The sequence below is a fragment of the Meriones unguiculatus genome, chromosome 4, assembly GCF_030254825.1.
Source record: "Meriones unguiculatus strain TT.TT164.6M chromosome 4, Bangor_MerUng_6.1, whole genome shotgun sequence".
NCBI lineage: Eukaryota > Metazoa > Chordata > Mammalia > Rodentia > Muridae > Meriones > Meriones unguiculatus.
Window position 1 is genome coordinate 113403146 of NC_083352.1, and position 12298 is coordinate 113415443.

General features: G+C 43.7%; 1 protein-coding gene across 3 annotated transcripts in view; it reads right to left on the reverse strand.

The window, feature by feature from the left end:
* Window positions 1-12298, reverse strand: part of Ncoa3 (nuclear receptor coactivator 3) — a 78588-nt gene that overhangs the window by 39507 nt on the left and 26783 nt on the right. For 2 of the 3 annotated variants that reach the window (XM_021637960.2, XM_021637951.2), the window contains exon 2: window positions 1711-1788. The exons of the other annotated variant lie outside the window; for it this stretch is intronic. The gene's annotated coding sequence lies outside the window, so the exon portion shown is untranslated. The remainder of the gene's footprint in view (window positions 1-1710; window positions 1789-12298) is intronic. 3 annotated transcript variants of the gene reach the window in all.

Consider the following 12298-nt stretch of genomic DNA (forward strand, 5'->3'; position numbering starts at 1 on the left):
CAGAACTGGCCATCTGTGCTTTCTGGCTTCATGCTCACAGAGTTATTATATGGAGGCAAGCAACTGGCAAGATTAAATGATCCATATACCCAAAACAAAATAAGCTTTCAAACAGTTACTGTTTGGCTTTAAGGCAGCATCTTTTATAAGCTCCCGTCACTGGGGCTTGTGTTTTAGTAAGGCAGTGTATAATCAAAGCAATTTTTCAAATTAAAATGAAGGACAGGGATAAACACAGCCCCCACAAGCTCGTGGTCACTAGGCAGTGATATCGCTGCTCACACTGATTCACTCTAACCGGAATTTACCAATATTTACTTTGCATGGAGAAAGGGACATAACGTGTGTGGAAGTCAAAAAAAGGACAACTTGGGGACATCTCTCACCATGTGGATCTCAGAGAACAAACTCAAACTGTCAGGTTTGGCAGCAGGTACCATAACTATCTCAGGCAAACTTTTAGAACTAGAATTTTAGTCAAGTGTTATATTAAAAAAGACAAATATCTATTGTACCCACACTGTATCCCTGTATCCACTGTATTGTGAGGGTTCGTGTTGACTGGCAGCTTGGTTGGCTGAGCCACCAGGGCCTGGGGCTTTACTCAGCACAACACACATCTGGTGCATCTGTGAACTCTCCCAGAGCTGGCAAGTGGGCAGCAAATAACAGGGCAAAGACCTGTAGGTGGCATCAGCACCCAACAGGCCAGAAGACCAGGGAGAACGAAAGCCAGGAGGGAACCTACAAGGGCAGGACAAGCTCGGGACCAATTCATTAGCATAAGCAATAGATAGGCCCCTAACTAATTTCGGTGTTTGGGTGATGGCTTAAACACATGAAGCCTTGAGCACCATCAGCAGGTGGCAGTAACACTGGGTCATAGTACCCCAACTACTGGCCCTTTTTTCTATAAACAGGAAAAGGAACATAAAAAAAAATTGTAGCAAAATTACAAATAGGTAGAAACAGCAGATAACAGAAGCACCAAGGAGACGTGAGTAAAGGCAAGTGTGAAATTACTATGCTGGTGACCTAGAGAAGGCTAAAATTAGAAACAGGAAGTGAAACAAAAGCAAAACAGTAAAATAGTAAAGCAGATAAGGCCTGTTCGGTAAATGTGCCAGGATAGGATTCAAAGACCCAGATCTCAGGACCAGCTAAACTAGAACTGGCAGGATAGTAAGTACACTCCGCTGGGTAAAGCACTGCTGCTTTCTGGACAATCAGGCCGGCTCTTCTATCCTCCTGTTGCTATTCTGATGTAACATTAAAGTGTAAGAGCAAGCTAGATAAAATGCCATTTGTCTGCACAAGCAGTCTGAGGAAAATAGCAAACAGGGATTGGGGCTGATGCCAATTTGTTTTTTAGTCAAGGTTCACCTTGTAGCCCTGGCTGGCCTGCCTCTTCAGGGACTAAAGCATGCACCGCCAAGTCAGGCAGATTCCAGTTTTAACCAAAAACCTTTAAAATACTCACAGAGAGGCAGGCAGGGCCGTTTCCCTCCTCCCCCCCCACTTCAGCGTGTCTGACTGCATACTACAGACACACACACCCACGTGCTCAGCCCAGGTCCACTCAGCCATCATTGTAAGAACTGCATTAAGCACAAAGCAAGTTGAAGCCACAAAGCAGAAAGTAGAGCCTTCAGGCAGTTCAAGTAAAAAAGAAAATTACAGCGATCAAGTCAAGGAAAGTACATCAATTACCTGATGGCCAGTCAGTAAGGTTCGGAGGAGCTTATTTTTACCGATCTCTGACTCCGGTGTTCGGCAAATCTTTTAATCCTAAGGACAAGGGGGGGGGGAGTTATTGTCTTTTCTTCAAATTAAGCATTTGTATTAGTCCCATATAAATTGCCCCCACCTCTCCCTTCGGTATGAGAAAGCTACCTGCACACAGCCTCCTCTGGGAATCCAAGTAGATGCCTTTTTGCCATGCTAATACTTGAAAATTTTAGAAAAAAGTTAGGCACAGCATTCACTATGTAGTCTTCACAGAACAGCAGGGCTTACACTGCGCGCCACCGCTCACTCGGATGGACATGCAGAAGGATGCACCTAACTTCAAATCTTTACTACACAGTCATTAAAGTGATACAAATATAAGTTCAGCTCTACACAAAGCGGCCCTGAAAACCTGAATGACACAATGAAAGCAACAGCCTCGGCTTCCCAAAACAGCCTTTGAAAAGCCAGCTTCCTGAAGTGACCTTGGACCAGGTGAGGTGGTGCACACCTTTTATCACAGCACTTGGGAGGCAGGACAGAGGCAGGCAGATCTCTGAGTTCTAGGCCAGTCTTGTCAACACAGCCAGGGCTACACAGAAAAACCTTGTGTTGAAAAGCCAAAGGGGGGTGGGGAATACCCATGAAATAAGCAGTTGAGGAGCACCAAATGCCTGTGCTGCAGGCAAAGATGAACAAAAGTGGGAGGTATCAGCACCACAAAACAAGTAACCCTGAAGCACTATGTGAAATTAAGACAAATTCAAAACTGTTTATCTCTGCCAAAAATAGCTAATGAAATCAGGCAATCTCTGCAAATATTACCTAGATTTATAATCCAAACGTGTGTTAATGCCTCACACTGCAAGAGACAAGCACAGGCACACGCATCTGCAATCCCAGAACGAGAAAGGCTATGGCAGAAGATAGCTAGTTCCAGGCCGGCCTGGGCTACACTACCGAATCCTCTCCCAAAAACAAAACAGGGTCGGGACATAGTTCAATGTGAGGGCTTGCCATCACCCACAAAGTAGTGGAATTTTAATTCAGAACATAGCTGTTCTGGCAAGAGAGCACATCCAAAGATCTTCTAGGTCTGTGCGATCCGGCTGGAATACAGGAAACAGGCAAGCAGACCTGAGTTAAAGCTAGCCCGGTATAGAGCAAGTTTTAGGTAAAGAAACCCTTAGGTCCAGGCCTGATAGTACACACCTTTAATCTCAAACAATGGAGGTAAAGTTAGTTTGTAAAAGAAAGTACCCATGTTTGAAAGTGATATCTAATTAAGTGGCAGAAAGGGTGACAAATCAGAGAAGATTTGACAAAAAGTAGGATACACCCAACTCACAAGAGCAGAAAGAGGAAAGAGAAGCTACTTAAAGGGCAACGCAAAGTAAGGAGACAGTTTTTGTGAGGACACTAACACACAGGTTTCAGAGAGAGAGAACTCAGGTGAAGACCGAATGAACCAGAGAATGGGAAGGAGGCAGGAGATTATTAGAGCGGATGGCTGGAGTTACTTTGAGGCCAAACAGAGCAATTCAGGGCCTGAGAGAGAAGCCAGATTGAATAAGTCAGCTGGGAGTCTTGTTTGAACCAGAAGAGCTGAGTTGAGTCAGCCAGCCCAGAATTAAAAAAAAAAAAAAAAAAAAAACAACAAGAAAGGGTGAGCTTATTAATCAGGAAGTCTCAGAGGCAGAAACTTCTAGGCCTAGGTTAGATTATATGGAGGCTAGAAGCTTCCAGAACTAGGCCTAGGTTAGCAGCAGAAGACAGTAAGTCTCTCAGACAACAACAGGCAAATAGAAGTTCCTTTTATACACAAAAACCTAGTTTCAATCCCAAGACCACCACCCACCAAAAAGATAAAGGGAATTAAAACACTTGAAAGAATTTCTCTGTGTGTGTGTGTCCTTGTACTCCATGAGAGAATGTGGAAATCAGGACAACTGTCTGTGTGTGTTTGTCCCTGAGCCCCATGACAGAAATGTAGGAGACAAAGGACAATTCTCAGAAATCTGCTCTCTCCTCCTGGGCCCCAGCTCAGCTCAGTCTTGGCAGCAAGCACCTTTACCCACTGAGCCATCTCCCCAACTCCAATAACACTTTATATAATAGTGGCCATCTAAAAATTACATGGAAGACAGGACACATACATGAAATGCATAGAGGCTGCTGAAGGTTTTTTTAGCTCAGCACATCCATACCATCCATTCTGCTCAAACACAGAATACATGGATGGGGGGGGCACATGGAGGAGGGCAGTAGGGGAGGATAGTGAGTTACAGAAGAGTACAGGCATGAAAATGCCACAGTGAAGGGAACCCAGTACTGTGCATGCTGACCCAAACATAAAAAAAAAAAAAAACTATTTTAAAAAATGTTGGGTGTGGTGCCACATGCCTTATTTTTTAATTCCAACATCGTGACTGCCAGTTACACGGTGAGACATTGTCTCAAAAAAATTAAAAAGTTGTGGGGACACACTATTCTGCTTCTAATCACAGAGAGACTAAAGAGACACAGTATCCTAGAGGCACATCGGCCTCTGAACTGGCCTCTCCTGGCTGAGCTGAAGTCAGTCAGGACCTGCTTATGGAAGGGAAGCAGGCTTGTCAGCAAGCTGCTGGCAGCTGCTTGCTCTGCGGCTCCTTCTTCCTCCCTCTCCCCTGTCTTCCCTTCCCTCTGTCTCACCCACTCTCTCCTCTGAAAAGCTGTGTAAGAGCCCTGGAGGATCACACAAAATAAATACAGGCAAAAAAGGGTGGGAGTGGGGGTGGGAGGGGAGCATTCTCCACCAGTAGAAGGCTTTCCACAGGAACTGCTACAGGGTCAAAAGTTTACAGTGGTTTCAATTTCACCTTTTAACAGCCAATCAGCAAACAGAGACAGCGCTGACCCTCAGGCTGCAAGAGCGTTAACTCGGGGCTCCCAGGACTGCTGCTGTCCTTCCTCTGCGGTCTCCTGAGGGGGAAAGGTAAAAAAGGCCGCGGACACCCTAAGTTTAGCTGACAATTTTATTTTAAACTGGTGTTTGAGAAGGAAAATTATTTGGTAATTGTCCTCTTTCTCCTTCACGTACAAGGTTTCTTTATCTTGTAGCATCCAACAAACCAATCGCTGCTAATGAGATGAAGACAAAGAATCAGGGTAGGTTAAGATTTTCCTCCATGAGGCTTGTTTCTACTAAGAGCCTACAGATGATAGGAGCCGATCCCCGGTTAGTTCCCAGTAAACGCTTTAAAAAGAACCTCGATAACAAAGGCCATCAATTAAAGTGTTTAGGGCCCACTCCCTCCAGGCACTGATACAAACTGCAGAGTGCCATACTCTTCACAAGAGGAGTCTACAGAATACAGCTCCAGCTTCTAAGGGGCATTTGTTTCCCTGTATTCTTGTCTCCAACCCTCCAGGACCCAGTGCAGCCCTCTGTGTAACAAACTCAAAAGTAAAGCCTTCCGGCAATAGACAGAGCTGTCCTCCTGATTGCTTTTATATAAATTTCCTACAAATGCAAAAAAATCAATACACTAATCCATTCACTACTGTTCTCAGCATTCTGTATTAAGAGTGAGCAGGATCAAGATGGAAAGCAGAGCAGGCACAGCCATTCTCTCTCTGCCTCCCACCCTTCTTTTCTCCCCAGGGCAATGAGGCAGCAAGATATTGAAGACTGAGAGCTTGAAGCTACCACGGCTGTTTGGGGTTTATTGTTTCAATTTTGGTTTGGGGGGGTTTTTTATTGTTGTTGGTTTTTTGGGTTGTTTTTTTTTTGTTTTGTTTTGTTGAAGGGATGGTTGTGGGAGGAGTTTAAGACAGTCTCTCTACAGCCTCAAATGGCCAAAATCTAGCAGTAATCCTCCTGTCCCAGCCTCAAAGGGCTGAGATTACAGGTGTGAGCCACCAATCCTTGAAGCACACACTCTCCTACCAGAGTGATCTACTAAATGCTAAATCTATAGATAAGGCAATTTACAGACAGCAATGCTTTCCTCACTGATATACAACTGGTTGAATTCTAGCAGTTTTGCAAGTTTAGATTTGAGAACCACACAGACACCACCATTGGCTCCTAAAACGATCCCATACAGGATAATGGGTTTTATCCAAACCAAGAATATCAAATACTGGCTATTTCTGAACTGCAATGAGTAACCAACATGCTAGAGTACCTCACTTACTGCACACTGGCAACGGCCCAGAGCACCGCATCCTGTCTTCATTACACGGAGAGTCTACAGAGCAACAGCGTGTACATGTTCAGACCAGGAATAAAGTCAATGATGACACTATAATTTCAGGTTGAGAAAAAATGATACAAGTAATTTTCTACTAGTAACTTCTAAACCCCCATGATATAAATTTATGAATAAAAGTCTAATTTTAAAATACATCTAGTTTGTTCTCTTTAACATGGCTTACAGAAGCCTGCTGGCAGTGTGTGTGTGTGTGTGTGTGTGTGTGTGTGTGTGCGCGCGCGCGCGCGCGCGCGCATTTAATTTGAAGAGTCTTCTCTTTTTACAAGATGGCCTCATTTCAAAGGAAAATGGATGCGACAAAATTTTACATCAAGTCAGCATGTTAGCAAGATTCTTTTTTGTGTGTTCTGAATTTGATTAATACAAGCCAAGGTCACTTCCTGAACGATGCCTACCACTGCAGCTGCAGGCAAAGACTGCCATGAGGCTGAGAGAAGAGAGTAAGGGTATTTACTAATAATCAAATAGACTCCATTTCCACACAGTTATCTCGGCAAGAAAGGACTGGCAAGATCCTGGGACTCTGGAACATTATGATAAAAAATATTCTATTCCTTAATATTCAAACACAGAAATGTAAATCAGTATTCACAATGTTCATGTCAAAAATTATATCCAAAAGGCCCTTCCTGATAACATGCAAAAAAAAAAAAATTTTAACTGCTTGAAACAATACAGATAATGCCAGATACCAAAGTACACTGAACTAGCAATATAAGATGATCTGAACCTAAAGTCTAAATGCCAAAAGTAAGATATAAGCCCTCACAGAGGCACAACTTGACTCACAGTTCCTTCACCCAAAACCAGGATAAAAATCCAAAACTTATATGAGAAAATAATTCATAAAAACCTATTCGGAAACATTTTTACTTCTCAGCATTATGCAAATGTTACTATGTCTTAAAAACCCTCAAAGTATACATTAACAGCAAGTAGAATGTACCAGTAGCCCAGCTAGGAAACGTTAAGTACTGCATGCCCGTAGAAACTGTGTCCTACACAGCTCAGTGAACTGGATAACATGCCAGGCAGAGTCAGGAAACCTGCATCTTCCTGTAATTTTCTATAATGGCCATCTATAAAAGGATTGTGTGTCTCATTGTACTTTTCAAATAACAACAAACTATGATGCTCCAGATACCTGTAATCAGCAAAAGCACTCATGTGGCTTTCTTGGTTACTTGGTCAATGTGCTTTTTTATTTTTAATTTAAAAAAAAAAGTATACAATATATTTATCATATTTGCCCCTTCCCCAACTTCTTACAAATCCTCCCTATAGTTTTAGATTTGAGATTTGGTCTCATTTTGTCTTCCAGGCTAGCTTCAAAATGGAAATGCCCCTGCCTCAGGTTCCTAGGATCTAGAATCTGCTGTGCACCACTAATTCTGGCTTGAATGTCTTTGTTTTGTTTTTCATGCTGGCAGTGCGGCCCAGGGCCTTGACAACTGCTCTACCTCTGAGCTGCATTCCCAGTGTTTCTATTGTCTTGTGTCTCTTGCTTTATGTAGAACAAGGTCTCACTATGAAGACCAGGCTGTCCTTGAACTCATTGCTTAGCTATGACTGCCCTTGACCTCATGATACTCCTGCCTTAGCCTCCCAAGTGCATAACATCAATAACATCACACCCAAGTTCTGCTATTAAATTAAAAAAAAAAAAAATTGGAGAGGGGGTTTGGGGAGATAGATGGCTCAGGGTCAAGAGCATTTACTGCTCTTCCAGAGGACTGGGCTCAAAGCGCCAACATGGTGGCTAACGATTGTCTGCTAGCTCCAGTTCCAGCCTCCTCTAGCCTCTGAAGACACCAGGAACACAGGTGGTAAACAGACATACATGCAGATAAAACACCAAAACAAAAAGTTTAAAATAAAAATAAAAAATGCTAAAGGCAGAAATTCACATTGTTGCCCAGTAAGCCCAGCCCTCTGAAAACAGGCAAGGAGCTGCAGCAAGTTCAAAGCCAGCCTGGGCTACATACCCAGAACCACCTAAGACAGAGCAAAACATCCTGCCAATACCCAAAAGCACATCATTTCTCTTTTCTACATATATTGAGAACAAAACTTTATCTTTGGGCTGCCCCATGCTTTCTCTGACAACTTAGTAACATAATCAACAAAAAGACTCTCTATCTCATGTTAGGAAAAGGAAGTCAAACGTCTCCAAACAGGGAGGCGGCCCTGGACTCTGAGAGCTATTCGTGGCTGTGGTGAGAAAGCACTCCCAAGAACTGGGAGCACAACACGCTGCTCTCGGGGTTTGTGGTTGCTCCTTTCTCCATGACACTCGAGACTGAGTGGGAGACTGAGCAACAGGCCCAGCCCTGCAGTGGGCCCACCACAGCATGTGACAGAGCACAGCCAGCCCCCGAGTGTCCTATATCCTGGGGTGTGGTGAAGCTCTAAGGGCAGCAACAGGAAGGAGGTCTTTAGGTCACTATGGGACTATGCTGGCCTCCTCCTCTATCTTCACTTCTCTAGAGCAAGGTGAACAGTTTGCCCATCGTGCATTCCTAACATCATGTGCTTACCTAGCCAACCAACCAAAATTCAGGGGGTAACAGCTGCAGTTTCAATGTGTCATCTTCTCCCCGAATCCACTGGAGAAGCATTTGTTTTAGTTATAATGCCAAGCAGAAGCATCCCCTGACTTCTGCTGTCTGCACACCCATGGCAGACACTCAAGACGCATACATGTAAACACAGATTCAATTGACTCTTAAGGGGCTGGAGATGGCTCCAAGCTGAGAGCACTAGCTGAGAACCACCACCCACAACAGGTCACAACTGTCTGTGTCTCCAGCTCCAGGATACCTAACACCCTAACCTCCCCAGCCACCACACACACACTTGGTACACAGACATACATATAGGTAAAATATCAATACACATAACTAAAATACAATAAAGTGAATCTTTAATGAAATAGGTGGGCAGTGGTGGTCCTTTAATCCCAGCACTCAAGAGGCAGAGGCAAGTAAATCTCTGAGTTTGAGGCTAGCCTGGTCTACATAGTGAGTTCTAGGATAGCCAGGGCTACAGAGAGAAGCCCTGTCTTGAAAACCAAAGTTAACTGATTGATTAATTGGTTGGTTGATTGACTGACTGACTGATTGATTGATAAAAAGAGAGAAGCTGGAGTAAGCCTAACAACTTTTTTAGAAAAAATTTTTTCCTAGATCCCATGTGCTGAAATTGCAGGAAAGTGCTAAGATTATAAGCTGTGTCATTACACTTGTCTTAAGATTTTCTACTTAGTCAGGCATGATGAGGAACACCTGTGATCCCAGCACTCTCAGGGAGGCAGAGGCAGGCGGACCTCCATGAATGTGAGGCTAGCCTGGTCTACAAAATGAGCCCAATACTAACATGCACTGAAGAGATCGGCTAAAACATACTAATCAACAATGCCAAATGCTGAGAAAAAAATGCAAACCAAAGGGGCTTTAGTATGCTGACAGTAAGGACAGAAACTGGGAAGAAAAAGAAAAAGAAAGTGTATTTAAAGCTTAAACTCTCCATCATATGGCAATAACACAATGTTTACAAAACCATAAAACTGCAGTAGTAACACACTAACTTATTAGGAAAGAATCTCATGTCAGCTCCAGCAGCTGATGAAGCATTCTGACGAATGCCATTCTCAGATATGCTAAAATCCCATCTGTCTTCCCATGGCATAGCTCAACAAGGGTATCCTAAGCAGATTTAAATCAGTCTGGCTATGCAGCCAATTAGACCAAAGTCTACTTGCATTTTTAAAAAGTTAATTCTCTTAACTCCTGTCATAACGTCTTAAACAAATAAAGAGTCAATGAAAGCTACCAAGTTGAGGGCTGGAGCTGTGCTTGCAGAGGACCCAGGCTTCATTTCCAGCACCCACAGAGCAGCTTACAACTGTCTTTAACTGCAGTTCCAAGGGACTCATACCCTACCCAGTCCTATTGCACAGACATACATACAGGCAAAATACCCATGCCATAAAATTAAATGCAAAAAAAAAGCCAGATACTGCACTGACTCTGATCTCGGTCTGCTTTCCTCACAGGTGACCTTGCCCAGGAGCAGCGGCAGGGAAGTGTGTCCTGGAACTCAGAATGTACCAGCTGCCTCGTGCGCCTCGTCCCTCAGCTTCGGAGTGCTGTGAATAAAGCAAGCACCCAGGCTGCCTCTTGCACTTATCTGCTGTCCCATGCCTTCCTTCTTGAAGGCAGTCTCTGCACCTCTTGCGCGGGCTCAGCTACAGAGCTAGCACAATAAACACACAGCACTGTGTAAGTAAATGGGAGGAGGGACAATATGGTGAATGTCCAGAGCCATGGGTTCCCTTCCCCACACTGTACCCCACCAAAGTTTAAATAGAAAAAGAATGAGGGGCATGTGAGGTGGCTCCGTGGGTAAAGGCGCCTGCTACCGACCCTGGCACCGGGTTACGCCGGGGCCACCAAACTCCAAACGTTGTCCTCCGGCCTTCACTTGTCCCTGTCGCTCACATGAACTCCATACTCAAAAAGGATGAGTGGAAATGTTTTACTTTTTCTCCTAAGAAAGAAGGCAAAAGAGAAAGACAGACAGACAGACACACAGACTGGCTTAGAAGCTGGAGGGATGGCTCAGTAGTTTACAGCACTGCTCCTCTTCCAGAAGACTCAGATTCCTAGCACCACACAATGCCTCAAACCATCTGTAACTACAGTGCCAGGGGATCCAAAACCCTCTTCTGGCTTCTGAGGGTGCCGAACGCATACGGTGCACACGCAAAACACAAATACAAATCTTTGGGGAAATCTTTGGGAAAGATGTGAAGAATAAGCAAACAACGATCCACTGCGTTTTTAAAACTGCAATGCATGAATCTAGTTAAGAAAGCCAAGGCATGGGAACATGCCTGTAACAACAGTGCTCTGTGAGGTTAAGACAGGTGTCTGAGTTTGGGGCTGGCCTGGGCTACATAATGAGTTCAAGGCCACCCTGGAAATATCTTATAATTGAATGGTTGGTACACATACTGAGGAAGGAATAATTGTAAAATAGCTTTTTTTCCCTTTCATTATTGTTTTATAGCCTCTCATCTATACTAGATTGCCTCAAGCAAAGCTTACTATTAGACAAGGACTACCTTGAACTTCTGATCCTCCTGCCTCCCACTTTCTGAATAGTAGGATTAAAGGTGTGCACAACTACGCCTGGCTTTAGCCTGGCTTTAGTTTCTTACTCAATAGCTTCTGGGGAAGACTGCTCAACAGGGAAAGGCATTTTCCTAAACCTGCCTCATGGCCTCACAGATAAGCATAGAGAGCCTGACAGACAGACAGACACACATATATGCGCATATATGCCTATGCATAGGTTAAATATTAGACATGCAGATTCTGTATTTCTGTAGCTAATTCTAATCTTTTGAAGTTGGTCACAAAATACTTTCCAAACTGCTAATTTAATTAGCCAAGTGGTGAAGTGGTACATACCTATAAATCCCAATACTGACTGCCTCTTGATTCAAGGCCAGCCTGGGCTACACAGTAAGTCTCAAAAGTCCAAAGAAAAACAACCTGCTATTTGCTACATGGCCAGCCACACTCAGCCTTTACTTGCCTTTACTTGCTCTCCCTAAATGCACCTAAAAAACAAAATCGCCCTAACTACCAAGAACACATAAAATAAGTTGTCAGACACTATGAGACTAATCCGTTTGGAAGATTTAGCACTCTACATTGTATAGAAGGCAGTTCTCCACAATTGAAGATAATCCAAATTTTACTACACAAACTAATGACCCTGCAAAGTCTCAATGGGCATAGGACCACCATGCGTTATAGGAAAATGAAGTGCAGTTACTTAAGCAGGTTCCCACAACAAGAGACACAAGAAGGGTCAGTACAAGACCCTGGCCTGTCCAGTATTCTCTCTTCTAGATCATATGACCCCATACCACAATTTACTTGGTTTTGTTTTGGTTTGTTTTAATTCCATTCATTCATTCATTCATTCATGTATTTGGGAGACATGTACTCGGAGACCAGGACAACCACACATGAGAGGCAGTTCTTTCTTTCCGTCATGTGGGGACCAAGCCCAATCAGTCATGCTTGGCAGCAGATGCCTCGACCCACTTAGCCATCCCACAGCCCTAACAGCTTGGATGGATTTAAATCAACTCCACTTTTCCAACTTAGCAAAATAATCGTATGAGAATGCATTGCTTCATAAACATGGGAGAAAGGAGACATTCATTAGCATGCTCCATGGAATATTTATAACACTATCTACAGATCTCTTTCACTAAGAGTTCAATGTGAAATATC